Source organism: Ovis canadensis, chromosome 7 (genome assembly GCF_042477335.2).
Source record: "Ovis canadensis isolate MfBH-ARS-UI-01 breed Bighorn chromosome 7, ARS-UI_OviCan_v2, whole genome shotgun sequence".
Classification (NCBI taxonomy): domain Eukaryota; kingdom Metazoa; phylum Chordata; class Mammalia; order Artiodactyla; family Bovidae; genus Ovis; species Ovis canadensis.
The window spans coordinates 9,581,438-9,593,762 of record NC_091251.1 but is presented as its reverse complement, the minus strand read 5'-3'; positions in this window follow the sequence as shown (position 1 = coordinate 9,593,762).

The window sequence follows — 12,325 nt, the reverse complement described above, 5'->3', positions numbered from 1 at the left end:
CCGCAACTCGAGAAAATCCAGGAGGTTTTGCCCTCCAGGCGAGATGAGGCCCATTTCCGCTGAGGCTTTTCGAGGCCAATCCATCTAACCACTGGAACTTCCAAAGGGCCCTTCACACCCTTGCTGCAACTCAAGAAGTTCCCCGACATACCCGTCTCCACTCGAGAGGAAGCACGTGGTGTCCCGCACACATCCAGGGGAGCCCCGTTTCCGCCTCCTAGCTCGAGATGAGGGATCCTTTCCCTCTTTCTTAGGGAAAGAATTCCCGGCGTTCCCGTCGCATCTCAAGAGGAGGCGCTCTCCACAGGAAAAGCGAGAGGAACTCCAGGGTCGTGACACCATTCCAAGAGTCCCCCAGATGTGTCAGTCCATTCCAGAGGAACCTGTTTTCCCTGCACTGCCTTGACGTTCAAGCCGAGGATCGACTCCCACCACGTGTGCACGTGGGACAGGCCTGTGGGAAAGCCTCGTGGGAAAGACTCGAGGGAAAACCATAGATCCTTTGTTCCACGCGGCGGACTGCGTGACACTGCTGCTACCGCTCTGGAGGAAATCCCAAGTGCATGCCCGCATTCGAGACGAGGACTGACTCCCCTGGGGAGACTCCAGAAGTACCCCAAGATCCATGTCAGCACTGGAGAGGAATCCTCAGGTTCCGGCCCCGACTCCACACAAGGTCTTAGGCCCCGGCATCGACCTGAGAGGAATCCCGAGAGGCCCCCGAGGAACTCGCATGGGGACTGGCCTTTCCTGAGGCCACCAGAGCGGGTCCCTGAGGTCCCCGTCGTAAGTCGAGAGCACCTGCCGCAACTCGAGAAAATCCAGGAGGTTTTGCCCTCCAGGCGAGATGAGGCCCATTTCCGCTGAAGCTTCTCGAGGCGAATCACATTTAACCACTGGAAATTCCAAAGGGTCCTTCACACCCTTGCTGCAACTCAAGAAGTTCCCCGACATACCCGTCTGCACTCGAGAGGAAGCACGTGGTGTCCCGCACACATCCAGGGGAGACCCGTTTCCGCCTCCTAGCTCGAGATGAGGGATCCTTTCGTTGTTTCGTAGGGAAAGAATTCCCGGCGTTCCCGTGGCATCTCAAGAGGAGGCGCTCTCCACAGGAAAGGCGAGAGGAACTCCAGGGTCATGCCACCATTCCAAGAGTCCCCCAGATGTGTCAGTCCATTCCAGAGGAACCTGTTTTCCCTGCACTGCCTTGACGTTCAAGCCGAGGATCGACTCCCACCACGTGTGCACGTGGGACAGCCCTGTGGGAAAGCCTCGTGGGAAAGCCTCGTGGGAAAGACTCGAGGGAAAACCATAGATCCTTTGATCCACGCGGCGGACTGCGTGACACTGCTGCTACCGCTCTGGAGGAAAGCGCAAGTGCATGCCCGCATTCGAGACGAGGACTGACTCCCCTGGGGAGACTCCAGAAGTACCCCAAGATCCATGTCAGCACTGGAGAGGAATCCTCAGGTTCCGGCCCCGACTCCACACAAGGTCTTAGGCCCCGGCATCGACGGGAGAGGAATCCCGAGAGGCCCCCGAGGAACTCGCATGGGGACTGGCCTTTCCTGAGGCCACCAGAGCGGGTCCCTGAGGTCCCCGTCGTAAGTCGAGAGCACCTGCCGCAACTCGAGAAAATCCAGGAGGTTTTGCCCTCCAGGCGAGATGAGGCCCATTTCCGCTGAGGCTTCTCGAGGCCAATCACATCTAACCACTGGAACTTCCAAAGGGTCCTTCACACCCTTGCTGCAACTCAAGAAGTTCCCCGACATACCCGTCTGCACTCGAGAGGAAGCACGTGGTGTCCCGCACACATCCAGGGGAGACCCGTTTCCGCCTCCTAGCTCGAGATGAGGGATCCTTTCCCTGTTTCGTAGGGAAAGAATTCCCGGCGTTCCCGTCGCATCTCAATAGGAGGCGCTCTCCACAGGAAAGGCGAGAGGAACTCCAGGGTCGTGCCACCATTCCAAGAGTCCCCCAGATGTGTCAGTCCATTCCAGAGGAACCTGTTTTCCCTGCACTGCCTTGACGTTCAAGCCGAGGATCGACTCCCACCACGTGTGCACGTGGGACAGCCCTGTGGGAAAGCCTCGTGGGAAAGCCTCGTGGGAAAGACTCGAGGGAAAACAATAGATCCTTTGTTCCACGCGGCGGACTGCGTGACACTGCTGCTACCGCTCTGGAGGAAAGCGCAAGTGCATGCCCGCATTCGAGACGAGGACTGACTCCCCTGGGGAGACTCCAGAAGTACCCCAAGATCCATGTCAGCACTGGAGAGGAATCCTCAGGTTCCGGCCCCGACTCCACACAAGGTCTTAGGCCCCGGCATCGACGGGAGAGGAATCCCGAGAGGCCCCCGAGGAACTCGCATGGGGACTGGCCTTTCCTGAGGCCACCAGAGCGGGTCCCTGAGGTCCCCGTCGTAAGTCGAGAGCACCTGCCGCAACTCGAAAAAATCCAGGAGGTATTGCCCTCCAGGCGCGATGAGGCCCATTTCCGCTGAGGCTTCTCGAGGCTAATCTCGTCTCACCACTGGAACTTCCAAAGGGTCCTTCACACCCTTGCTGCAACTCAAGAAGTTCCCCGACATACCCGTCTCCACTCGAGAGGAAGCACGTGGGTCCCGCACACATCCAGGGGAGCCCCGTTTCCGCCTCCTAGCTCGAGATGAGGGATCCTTTCCCTGTTTCGTAGGGAAAGAATTCCCGGTGTTCCCTTCGCATCTCAAGAGGAGGCGCTCTCCACAGGAAAGGCGAGAGGAACTCCAGGGTCATGCCACCATTCCAAGAGTCCCCCAGATGTGTCAGTCCATTCCAGAGGAACCTGTTTTCCCTGCACTGCCTTGACGTTCAAGCCGAGGATCGACTCCCACCACGTGTGCACGTGGGACAGCCCTGTGGGAAAGCCTCGTGGGAAAGCCTCGTGGGAAAGACTCGAGGGAAAACCATAGATCCTTTGATCCACGCGGCGGACTGCGTGACACTGCTGCTACCGCTCTGGAGGAAAGCGCAAGTGCATGCCCGCATTCGAGACGAGGACTGACTCCCCTGGGGAGACTCCAGAAGTACCCCAAGATCCATGTCAGCACTGGAGAGGAATCCTCAGGTTCCGGCCCCGACTCCACACAAGGTCTTAGGACCCGGCATCGACCTGAGAGGAATCCCCAGAGGCCCCCGAGGAACTCGCATGGGGACTGGCCTTTCCTGAGGCCACCAGAGCGCGTCCCTGAGGTCCCCGTCGTAAGTCCAGAGCACCTGCCACAACTCGAGAAAATCCAGGAGGTTTTGCCCTCCAGTCGAGATGAGGCCCATTTCCGCTGAGGCTTCTCGAGGCCAATCACATTTAACCACTGGGTCTTACAAAGGGTCCTTCACACCCTTGCTGCAACTCAAGCAGTTCCCCGACATACCCGTCTGCTCTCGAGAGGAAGCACGTGGTGTCCCGCACACATCCAGGGGAGACCCGTTTCCGCCTCCTATCTCGAGATGAGGGATCCTTTCCCTGTTTCGTAGGGAAAGAATTCCCGGCGTTCCCGTCGCATCTCAAGAGGAGGCGCTCTCCACAGGAAAGGCGAGAGGAACTCCAGGGTCATGCCACCATTCCAAGAGTCCCCCAGATGTGTCAGTCCATTCCAGAGGAACCTGTTTTCCCTGCACTGCCTTGACGTTCAAGCCGAGGATCGACTCCCACCACGTGTGCACGTGGGACAGGCCTGTGGGAAAGCCTCGTGGGAAAGCCTCGTGGGAAACACTCGAGGGAAAACCATAGATCCTTTGTTCCACGCGGCGGACTGCGAGACACTGCTGCTACCGCTCTGGAGGAAAGCGCAAGTGCATGCCCGCATTCGAGACGAGGACTGACTCCCCTGGGGAGACTCCAGAAGTACCCCAAGATCCATGTCAGCACTGGAGAGGAATCCTCAGGTTCCGGCCCCGACTCCACACAAGGTCTTAGGCCCCGGCATCGACCTGAGAGGATTCCCGAGAGGCCCCCGAGGAACTCGCATGGGGAATGGCCTTTCCTGAGGCCACCAGAGCGGTCCCTGAGGTCCCCGTCGTACGTCGAGAGCACTTGCCGCAACTCGAGAAAATCCAGGAGGTTTTGCCCTCCAGGCGAGATGAGGCCCATTTCCGCTGAGGCTTCTCGAGGCCAATCACATCTAACCACTGGAACTTCCAAAGGGTCCTTCACACCCTTGCTGCAACTCAAGAAGTTCCCCGACATACCCGTCTGCACTCGAGAGGAAGCACGTGGTGTCCCGCACATATCCAGGGGAGACACGTTTCCGCCCCCTAGCTCGAGATGAGGGATCCTTTCCCTGTGTCGTAGGGAAAGAATTCCCGGCGTAACCGTCGCATCTCAAGAGGAGGCGCTCTCCACAGGAAAGGCGAGAGGAACTCCAGGGTCTTGCCACCATTCCAAGAGTCCCCCAGATGTGTCAGTCCATTCCGGAGGAACCAGTTTTCCCTGCACTGCCTTGACGTTCAAGCCGAGGATCGACTCCCACCACGTGTGCACGTGGGACAGCCCTGTGGAAAAGCCTCGTGGGAAAGCCTCGTGGGAAAGACTCGAGGGAAAACCATAGATCCTTTGTTCCACGCGGCGGACTGCGTGACACTGCTGCTACCGCTCTGGAGGAAAGCGCAAGTGCATGCCCGCATTCGACACGAGGACTGACTCCCCTGGGGAGACTCCAGAAGTACCCCAAGATCCATGTCAGCACGGGAGAGGAATCCTCAGGTTCCGGCCCCGACTCCACACAAGGTCTTAGGCCCCGGCATCGACCTGAGAGGAATCCCCAGAGGCCCCCGAGGAACTCGCATGGGGACTGGCCTTTCCTGAGGCCACCAGAGCGGGTCCCTGAGGTCCCCGTCGTAAGTCCAGAGCACCTGCCGCAACTCGAGAAAATCCAGAAGGTTTTGCCCTCCAGTCGAGATGAGGCCCATTTCCGCTGAGGCTTTTCGAGGCGAATCACATTTAACCACTGGAACTTGCAAAGGGTCCTTCACACCCTTGCTGCAACTCAAGAAGTTCCCCGACATACTCGTCTGCACTCGAGAGGAAGCACGTGGTGTCCCGAACACATCCAGGGGAGACCCGTTTCCGCCTCCTAGCTCGAGATGAGGGATCCTTTCCTTGTTTCGTAGGGAAAGAATTCCCGGCGTTCCCGTCGCATCTCAATAGGAGGCGCTCTCCACAGGAAAGGCGAGAGGAACTCCAGGGTCATGCCACCATTCCAAGAGTCCCCCCGATGTGTCAGTCCATTGCAGAGGAACCTGTTTCCCTGCACTGCCGTGACGTTCAAGCCGAGGATCGACTCCCACCACGTGTGCACGTGGGACAGCCCTGTGGGAAAGCCTCGTGGGAAAGCCTCGTGGGAAAGACTCGAGGGAAAACCATAGATCCTTTGATCCACGCGGCGGACTGCGTGACACTGCTGCTACCGCTCTGGAGGAAAGCGCAAGTGCATGCCCGCATTCGAGACGAGGACTGACTCCCCTGGGGAGACTCCAGAAGTACCCCAAGATCCATGTCAGCACTGGAGAGGAATCCTCAGGTTCCGGCCCCGACTCCACACAAGGTCTTAGGCCCCGGCATCGACGGGAGAGGAATCCCAAGACGCCCCCGAGGAACTCGCATGGGGACTGGCCTTTCCTGAGGCCACCAGAGCGGTTCCCTGAGGTCCCCGTCGTAAGTCGAGAGCACCTGCCGCAACTCGAGAAAATCCAGGAGGTTTTGCCCTCCAGGCGCGATGAGGCCCATTTCCGCTGAGGCTTCTCGAGGCCAATCACATCTAACCACTGGAACTTCCAAAGGGTCCTTCACACCATTGCTGCAACTCAAGAAGTTCCCCGACATACCCGTCTCCATTCGAGAGGAAGCACGTGGGTCCCACACACATCCAGGGGAGCCCCGTTTCCGCCTCCTAGCTCGAGATGAGGGATCCTTTCCCTGTTTCGTAGGGAAAGAATTGCCGGTGTTCCCGTCGCATCTCAAGAGGAGGCGCTCTCCACAGGAAAGGCGAGAGGAACTCCAGGGTCGTGCCACCATTCCAAGAGTCCCCCAGATGTGTCAGTCCATTCCAGAGGAACCTGTTTTCCCTGGACTGCCTTGACGTTTAAGCCGAGGATCGACTCCCACCACGTGTGCACGTGGGACAGCCCTGTGGGAAAGCCTCGAGGGAAAGCCTCGTGGGAAAGACTCGAGGGAAAACCATAGATCCTTTGAACCACGCGGCGGACTGCGTGACAATGCTGCAACCGCTCTGGAGGAAAGCGCAAGTGCATGCCCACATTCGAGACGAGGACTGACTCCCCTGGGGAGACTCCAGAAGTACCCCAAGATCCATGTCAGCACTGGAGAGGAATCCTCAGGTTCCGGCCCCGACTCCACACAAGGTCTTAGGCACCGGCATCGACGGGAGAAGAATCCCGAGAGGCCCCCGAGGAACTCGCATGGGGACTGGCCTTTCCTGAGGCCACCAGAGCGGGTCCCTGAGGTCCCCGTCGTAAGTCGAGAGCACCTGCCGCAACTCGAGAAAATCCAGGTTTTGCCCTCCAGGCGAGATGAGGCCCATTTCCGCTGAGGCTTCTCGAGGCCAATCACATCTAACCACTGGACCTTCCAAAGCGTCCTTCACACCATTGCTGCAACTCAAGAAGTTCCCCGACATACCCGTCTCCACTCGAGAGGAAGCACGTGGGGTCCCGCACACATCCAGGGGAGCCCCGTTTCCGCCTCCTAGCTCGAGATGAGGGATCCTTTCCCTGTTTCGTAGGGAAAGAATTCCCAGCGTTCCCGTCGCATCTCAAGAGAAGGCGCTCTCCACAGGAAAGGCGAGAGGAACTCCAGGGTCGGGCCACCATTCCAAGAGTCCCCCAGATGTGTCAGTCCATTCCAGAGGAACCTGTTTTCCCTGCACTGCCGTGACGTTCAAGCCGAGGATCGACTCCCACCACGTGTGCACGTGGGACAGCCCTGTGGGAAAGCCTCGTGGGAAAGCCTCGTGGGAAAGACTCGAGGGAAAACCATAGATCCTTTGATCCACGCGGCGGACTGCGTGACACTGCTGCTACCGCTCTGGAGGAAAGCGCAAGTGCATGCCCGCATTCGAGACGAGGACTGACTCCCCTGGGGAGACTCCAGAACTACCCCAAGATCCATGTCAGCACTGGAGAGGAATCCTCAGGTTCCGGCCCCGACTCCACACAAGGTCTTAGGCCCCGGCATCGACGGGAGAGGAATCCCGAGACGCCCCCGAGGAACTCGCATGGGGACTGGCCTTTCCTGAGGCCACCAGAGCGGTTCCCTGAGGTCCCCGTCGTAAGTCGAGAGCACCTGCCGCAACTCGAGAAAATCCAGGAGGTTTTGCCCTCCAGGCGAGATGAGGCCCATTTCCGCTGAGGCTTCTCGAGGCCAATCACATCTAACCACTGGAACTTCCAAAGGGTCCTTCACACCCTTGCTGCAACTCAAGAAGTTCCCCGACATACCCGTCTCCACTCGAGAGGAAGCACGTGGTGTCCCGCACACATCCAGGAGAGACCCGTTTCCGCCTCCTAGCTCGAGATGAGGGATCCTTTCCCTGTTTCGTAGGGAAAGAATTCCCGGCGGTCCCGTCGCATCTCAAGAGGAGGCGCTCTCCACAGGAAAGGCGAGAGGAACTCCAGGGTCGTGCCACCATTCCAAGAGTCCCCCAGATGTGTCAGTCCATTCCAGAGGAACCTGTTTTCCCTGCACTGCCGTGACGTTCAAGCCGAGGATCGACTCCCACCACGTGTGCACGTGGGACAGCCCTGTGGGAAAGCCTCGTGGGAAAGCCTCGTGGGAAAGACTCGAGGGAAAACCATAGATCCTTTGATCCACGCGGCGGACTGCGTGACACTGCTGCTACCGCTCTGGAGGAAAGCGCAAGTGCATGCCCGCATTCGAGACGAGGACTGACTCCCCTGGGGAGACTCCAGAAGTACCCCAAGATCCATGTCAGCACTGGAGAGGAATCCTCAGGTTCCGGCCCCGACTCCACACAAGGTCTTAGGCCCCGGCATCGACGGGAGAGGAATCCCGAGACGCCCCCGAGGAACTCGCATGGGGACTGGCCTTTCCTGAGGCCACCAGAGCGGTTCCCTGAGGTCCCCGTCGTAAGTCGAGAGCACCTGCCGCAACTCGAGAAAATCCAGGAGGTTTTGCCCTCCAGGCGCGATGAGGCCCATTTCCGCTGAGGCTTCTCGAGGCCAATCACATCTAACCACTGGAACTTCCAAAGGGTCCTTCACACCATTGCTGCAACTCAAGAAGTTCCCCGACATACCCGTCTCCATTCGAGAGGAAGCACGTGGGTCCCGCACACATCCAGGGGAGCCCCGTTTCCGCCTCCTAGCTCGAGATGAGGGATCCTTTCCCTGTTTCGTAGGGAAAGAATTGCCGGTGTTCCCGTCGCATCTCAAGAGGAGGCGCTCTCCACAGGAAAGGCGAGAGGAACTCCAGGGTCGTGCCACCATTCCAAGAGTCCCCCAGATGTGTCAGTCCATTCCAGAGGAACCTGTTTTCCCTGGACTGCCTTGACGTTCAAGCCGAGGATCGACTCCCACCACGTGTGCACGTGGGACAGCCCTGTGGGAAAGCCTCGTGGGAAAGCCTCGTGGGAAAGACTCGAGGGAAAACCATAGATCCTTTGATCCACGCGGCGGACTGCGTGACACTGCTGCTACCGCTCTGGAGGAAAGCGCAAGTGCATGCCCACATTCGAGACGAGGACTGACTCCCCTGGGGAGACTCCAGAAGTACCCCAAGATCCATGTCAGCACTGGAGAGGAATCCTCAGGTTCCGGCCCCGACTCCACACAAGGTCTTAGGCACCGGCATCGATGGGAGAAGAATCCCGAGAGGCCCCCGAGGAACTCGCATGGGGACTGGCCTTTCCTGAGGCCACCAGAGCGGGTCCCTGAGGTCGTAAGACGGGGGCCTAAGACCCCGTCGTAAGTCGAGAGCACCTGCCGCAACTCGAGAAAATCCAGGAGGTTTTGCCCTCCAAGCGCGATGAGGCCCATTTCCGCTGAGGCTTCTCGAGGCCAATCACATCTAACCACTGGAACTTCCAAAGGGTCCTTCACACCATTGCTGCAACTCAAGAAGTTCCCCGACATACCCGTCTCCACTCGAGAGGAAGCACGTGGTGTCCCGCACACATACAGTGGAGCCCCGTTTCCGCCTCCTAGCTCGATATGAGGGATCCTTTCCCTGTTTCGTAGGGAAAGAATTCCCGGCGTTCCCGTCGCATCTCAAGAGGAGGCGCTCTCCACAGGAAAGGCGAGAGGAACTCCAGGGTCGTGCCACCATTCCAAGAGTCCCCCAGATGAGTCAGTCCGTTCCAGAGGAACCTGTTTTCCCTGCACTGCCTTGACGTTCAAGCCGAGGATCGACTCCCACCACGTGTGCACGTGGGACAGCCCTGTGGGAAAGCCTCGTGGGAAAGCCTCGTGGGAAAGACTCGAGGGAAAACCACAGATCCTTTGATCCACGCGGCGGACTGCGTGACACTGCTGCTACCGCTCTGGAGGAAAGCGCAAGTGCATGCCCTCATTCGAGACGAGGACTGACTCCCCTGGGGAGACTCCAGAAGTACCCCAAGATCCATGTCAGCACTGGAGAGGAATCCTCAGGTTCCGGCCCCGACTCCACACAAGGTCTTAGGCCCCGGCATCGACGGGAGATTAATCCCGAGAGGCCCCCGAGGAACTAGCATGGCGACTGGCCTTTCCTGAGGCCACCAGAGCGGGTCCCTGAGGTCCCCGTCGTAAGTCGAGAGCACCTGCCGCAACTCGAGAAAATCCAGGAGGTTTTGCCCTCCAGGCGAGATGAGGCCCATTTCCGCTGAGGCTTCTCGAGGCCAATCACATCTAACCACTGGACCTTCCAAAGGGTCCTTCACACCCTTGCTGCAACTCAAGAAGTTCCCCGACATACCCGTCTCCACTCGAGAGGAAGCACGTGGTGTCCCGCACACATCCAGGAGAGACCCGTTTCCGCCTCCTAGCTCGAGATGAGGGATCCTTTCCCTGTTTCGTAGGGAAAGAATTCCCGGCGTTCCCGTCGCATCTCAAGAGGAGGCGCTCTCCACAGGAAAGGCGAGAGGAACTCCAGGGTCATGCCACCATTCCAAGAGTCACGCAGATGTGTCAGTCCATTCCAGAGGAATCTGTTTTCCCTGCACTGCCTTGACGTTCAAGCCGAGGATCGACTCCCACCACGTGTGCACGTGGGACAGCCCTGTGGGAAAGCCTCGTGGGAAAGCCTCGTGGGAAAGACTCGAGGGAAAACCATAGATCCTTTGATCCACGCGGCGGACTGCGTGACACTGCTGCTACCGCTCTGGAGGAAAGCGCAAGTGCATGCCCGCATTCGAGACGAGGACTGACTCCCCTGGGGAGACTCCAGAAGTACCCCAAGATCCATGTCAGCACTGGAGAGGAATCCTCAGGTTCCGGCCCCGACTCCACACAAGGTCTTAGGCCCCGGCATCGACGGGAGAGGAATCCCGAGAGGCCCCCGAGGAACTCGCATGGGGACTGGCCTTTCCTGAGGCCACCAGAGCGGGTCCCTGAGGTCCCCGTCGTAAGTCGAGAGCACCTGCCGCAAATCGAAAAAATCCAGGAGGTTTTGCCCTCCAGGCGCGATTAGGCCCATTTTTGCTGAGGCTTCTCGAGGCTAATCTCGTCTAACCACTGGAACTTCCAAAGGGTCCTTCACACCCTTGCTGCAACTCAAGAAGTTCCCCGACATACCCGTCTCCACTCGAGAGGAAGCACGTGGGTCCCGCACACATCCAGGGGAGCCCCGTTTCCGCCTCCTAGCTCGAGATGAGGGATCCTTTCCCTGTTTCGTAGGGAAAGAATTCCCGGCGTTCCCGTCGCATCTCAAGAGGAGGCGCTCTCCACAGGAAAGGCGAGAGGAACTCCAGGGTCGTGCCACCATTCCAAGAGTCCCCCAGATGTGTCAGTCCATTCCAGAGGAACCTGTTTTCCCTGCACTGCCTTGACGTTCAAGCCGAGGATCGACTCCCACCACGTGTGCACGTGGGACAGCCCTGTGGGAAAGCCTCGTGGGAAAGCCTCGTGGGAAAGACTCGAGGGAAAACCATAGATCCTTTGATCCACGCGGCGGACTGCGTGACACTGCTGCTACCGCTCTGGAGGAAAGCGCAAGTGCATGCCCGCATTCGAGACGAGGACTGACTCCCCTGGGGAGACTCCAGAAGTACCCCAAGATCCATGTCAGCACTGGAGAGGAATCCTCAGGTTCCGGCCCCGACTCCACACAAGGTCTTAGGCACCGGCATCGACGGGAGAAGAATCCCGAGAGGCCCCCGAGGAACTCGCATGGGGACTGGCCTTTCCTGAGGCCACCAGAGCGGGTCCCTGAGGTCGTAAGACGGGGGCCTAAGACCCCGTCGTAAGTCGAGAGCACCTGCCGCAACTCGAGAAAATCCAGGAGGTTTTGCCCTCCAAGCGCGATGAGGCCCATTTCCGCTGAGGCTTCTCGAGGCCAATCACATCTAACCACTGGAACTTCCAAAGGGTCCTTCACACCATTGCTGCAACTCAAGAAGTTCCCCGACATACCCGTCTCCACTCGAGAGGAAGCACGTGGTGTCCCGCACACATCCAGGGGAGCCCCGTTTCCGCCTCCTAGCTCGAGATGAGTGATCCTTTCCCTGTTTCGTAGGGAAAGAATTCCCGGCGTTCCCGTCGCATCTCAAGAGGAGGCGCTCTCCACAGGAAAGGGGAGAGAAACTCCAGGGTCGTGCCAACATTCCAAGAGTCCCCCAGATGTGTCAGTCCATTCCAGAGGAACCTGTTTTCCTGCACTGCCTTGACGTTCAAGCCAAGGATCGACTCCCACCACGTGTGCACGTGGGACAGCCCTGTGGGAAAGCCTCGTGGGAAAGCCTCGTGGGAAAGACTGGAGGGAAAACCATAGATCCTTTGATCCACGCGGCGGAATGCGTGACACTGCTGCTACCGCTCTGGAGGAAAGCGCAAGTGCATGCCCGCATTCGAGACGAGGACTGACTCCCCTGGGGAGACTGCAGAAGTACCCCAAGATCCATGTCAGCACTGGAGAGGAATCCTCAGGTTCCGGCCCCGACTCCACACAAGGTCTTAGGCCCCGGCATCGATGGGAGAGGAATCCCCAGACGCCCCGGAGGAACTCGCATGAGGACTGGCCTTTCCTGAGGCCACCAGAGCGGGTCCCTGAGGTCCCCGTCGTAAGTCGAGAGCACCTGCCGCAACTCGAGAAAATCCAGGAGGTTTGCCCTCCAGGC